The sequence below is a fragment of the Schistocerca nitens genome, chromosome 8, assembly GCF_023898315.1.
Source record: "Schistocerca nitens isolate TAMUIC-IGC-003100 chromosome 8, iqSchNite1.1, whole genome shotgun sequence".
NCBI lineage: Eukaryota > Metazoa > Arthropoda > Insecta > Orthoptera > Acrididae > Schistocerca > Schistocerca nitens.
Window position 1 is genome coordinate 383,661,636 of NC_064621.1, and position 4,342 is coordinate 383,665,977.

Sequence of the window (4,342 nt, forward strand, 5' to 3'; positions counted from 1 at the left end):
TTTCGCCTATTTCATCAAGACCAGACGGCCTGGAAATATCGCTTCTACTACCGAGTGGGCTAGCTTGCTATTGAGACTTTGTATTAGTTACGTTCAGTTAAAGTTTGAACAGCAGCGAGTATTTGCTAGTTTTGAGATTATACAGAACAGTCATCCTAACTTCACTGGACTACGGCTTCACACCTACAATAACACCCCAACGACCCCCTTAAAGTCAATTAAGACAGAATATCATAATATGAAGTAGGGAAGAGTCATCTTGGCAAATACGACATCTTTTCCGATAAGCTAACACCAAGAAGTTTTGATAACAACAACATTATACATCACTGAGAGTTTTGTTATGAAAAGAGGAGGAAGAAACCTCAGATTTAATTAATGGACAAATATCCAAGTGATAATAGCAATTAATATCTTGAAAGCTAAGTCCAAGGTGATGTTAGTCAGAGATAACTTTTATGTGGAAGAGAGTTGTAAGCGCAACGAAGAAATCCAATGCGCCTACAATACTCTTTCACAGAAGAAGTCGCTTGCTGGTTCTCGTCCTGTAAAGACGTGCGAGAACAATTCTTGTCTTAGTTACTGAGAGTACGGAACGCGACGAATTGTTTTGCGTTCAGAAGTGTTTCTTGCGTGACGTGATTCACGAACTTCGGAAACTGGTTTTCTAAGCAGAGACAGGAACTGATAGACGCGTTTAACCGTGCATAACGGGTCAATTGAACTTTATTGACGAAACTAGTGAATATTGGACTCGACTTTCAAATAGTTGGAACTAAAAGAAGAGTGGATAGTATATGAAAGGACTACACTCAATTAGTCTCGAGTAGGACACAATTACACGACTTCACGAAGATAATACAACTACGCTGAAGAGTCAAGTTGTCGTAATTGTCAAGAAACTTAATTTTAATAGAACTGACTTTACCAACCAACTGCGAGTGCGTGTGGTGCGAAAGTTATACAGTATTTAGTGGCCAAGGAACAATAAACTGTTCCTTCCAAGTGAAATATCCAGCGTAGACTACATTATTAAATGATTTAATCAATTATAGTTAACCAACGACTGTTCAGCAGCGACAATTTAATCTGAGTATCAAAATACCTACTTCATTAATTGAAAAGAGAACTTATGAACATTTTTTTAACATTACGGTGTAGGTTCACTCAGACATGATCAAAGAGTATCTGTGGATCTCGCTTCATACAGGTTCACCAACTCCATAGCAACGGGCCAACGACGTACGAGAAGACTGATAATTACAATGTTTCCTCGCAATTGGTGGTGTGTACGATGCGGATAATATTTAACAACTACTGCATATCCGGGCAATGAATCATTCAATCTTAAATCAGAAGAAGCAACCATCGTACGAGTTCGCATTTCTGTCTCCCGTTCACCAACGGGGACCAACGTCATCGCGCATCGTGTCTCAACTCCACTGCGAGAGCTGTGGCAGTAGCAGCTCCACGGCGTCGACAATATCAGCACGCGGTTGGAATGCGGGGACGCCACACTACGTGCTCATCCTAGCCAAAGTTATGGTTCAAATGGCTCTGAGCACTATAGGACTTAACATCAGAGGTCATCAGTCCCCTAGAACTTAGAACTACTTAAACCTAACTAACGTAAGGACAACACACACATCCATGCCCGAGGCAGGATTCGAACCTGCGACCGCAGCGGTCGCGCGGTTCCAGATTAAAGGGCCTAGAACAGCTCGGCCAAACTGGCCGGCGCCAAAGTTACGTATACATTTGATATTTACATGTGTTTTTGACTCTATTAAAAGTGTTAAAGTTACATGCAGTACCGAAGTGCTTCACCTCTCCTGCTCCTACTCGCTTCCATCACTCTCGGCCTATATTACAGAAGCAGTTCACAGTAGCAGACCCACGCACCGCCTATCCAGGCGGGATACAGAACTTTACACATTGCTAACAACTCCTTCCGTGGTTGGCCCGTTATGAATGGAGCTCCCTTGTCAGGTAGCCTGATTCCCTACTGACGCGTTAATGGCTACAGTTTAGCGGAGGCCACCACTACCGCTGTTTTTGTCAGCATGTTACGTGGCTTCCGGTCTAGTCCCGAAAACGGAGCGTGTGGCTACAGTATTCACAAACTCCGCTTCACTGCCCCGCTAAGTGTTTTTATCATATTTATCTACCTGCCTGATGAATGGAGGAGGTACAGCGTCTGACAAAAAAAATCTGCAACATTACTCTCAGGGTAAAATACCATCCCACAAATGATTACATTGGAATGAGGAACAAACCACTCGATAGTTTGAAAGCACAGGCTGCAGGTAGAAGCAATGACCCCGTCTTCCCACATTCCCGAAGGGCGTTCAGCACTGTACTACGTTCCCAGAATGAGATTTTCACTCTTCAGCGGAGTGTGCGCTGATATGAAACTTCCTGGCAGATTAAAACTGTGTGCCCGACCGAGACTCGAATTCGGGACCTTTGCCTTTCGCGGGCAAGTGCTCTACCAACTGAGCTACCGACGCACGACTCACGCCCGATACTCACAGCTTTACTTCTGACAGTATCTCGTCTCCTACCTTCCAAACTTTACAGAAGCTCTCCTGCGAACCTAGCAGAACTAGCACTCCTGAAAGAAAGGATATTGCGGAGACATGGCTTAGCCACAGCCTGGGGGAGGTTTCCAGAATGAGATTTTCACTCTTCAGCGGAGTGTGCGCTGATATGAAACTTCCTGGCAGATTAAAACTGTGTGCCCGACCGAGACTCGAACTCGGGACCTTTGCCTTTCGCGGGCAAGTGCTCTACCAACTGAGCTACCGACGCACGACTCACGCCCGATACTCACAGCTTTACTTCTGACAGTATCTCGTCTCCTACCTTCCAAACTTTACAGAAGCTCTCCTGCGAACCTAGCAGAACTAGCACTCCTGAAAGAAAGGATATTGCGGAGACATGGCTTAGCCACAGCCTGGGGGAGGTTTCCAGAATGAGATTTTCACTCTTCAGCGGAGTGTGCGCTGATATGAAACTTCCTGGCAGATTAAAACTGTGTTCCCGACCGAGACTCGAACTCGGGACCTTTGCCTTTCGCGGGCAAGTGCTCTACCAACTGAGCTACCGAAGCACGACTCACGCCCGGTACTCACAGCTTTATTTCTGCCAGTATCTCGTCTCGAGTTCGAGTCTCGGTAGGGCACACAGTTTTAATCTGCCAGGAAGTTTCACTGTACTACGTTGTAGACCAACAACAACCATAGGATCAAACGGAGAATTTCCACAAACAACATGAAGCAGCTACGACAGACCAACCAAAATACATTCGGGACTAATTAAAATTGTGGGTGGTAACGTGCTCGCCTCCCACGTAAACGGGCCCGGGTTCGATTCTCGGCCGGGTTGGAGATTTTCTCCGGTCGGGGACTGTGTGTTGTGTTGTCCTCATCATCATTTCATCCTCATCACCGGCGCGCAAGTCGCCCTGTGTGGCGTCGACTGAAATGAGACTTGCGCAAGACATGCACATACACAGACATACAGAAAACAGAGCAAATGCACGGCAAATGTGGAATATGTGGGTGGAGGCGACTGGATGCAATCGAGTACAGTGCTATATTATGCCTCCAGATCAGAAAAATAGTGCATTTGCGCTAGGTGTTGGCAGCTGTACTACATTTACAAGGAATTTTAGAACACGGGACGAGAGGTGATGTCATGATCGCATAAGTAGAAGTGACATAAAAAAATCGATAGTATTGCGAAAAATGAAGGAAAATACTTACAAATTGAGGGAAAATACACTGAAATATGGGAAAATTGAGGAAGCACTTGCGTGTCTTCTGGTTGGCGCAGAACAATTCTTGTACATGGGAGCAAGTATGCGACTTCAAGAGGAATCCGAGAAAACGTCGACACCAGGGAAACACTTACTTCTTATCCATCGAGGCAGCATTTTACTGTATGTGTATTGAGGTAACTGATACATCCGAGTTGACTACTGTATTTGACGCTTTTCAGGAAAACAGAGAACTATCTGCCTCTAAACTTACATGCATCTGCGTTAAAGGATAACAGAGAGGGGGAGAGAAGATGGAGTGATCGATCGAGATGGAGCTGTAATGAGATAGGATTTAATGGCAGACTGATGATGCATTCTAGAGAGGGAGATGTTGCTTCAGGTCATTTTCTCCGCTGTTCTGCCAGGACGCAACGGTCGCGTGACATAGCAGTGTTCGACCCATATACAACCACGTGTCCTGTATGTGACTTCTATTACTGTCTAATCGCGATCGATAACAGCAAACCTCTCGGTCATCAGAGGACTTCCATCTCATGTGTGATGAAACGTGACCCTCCT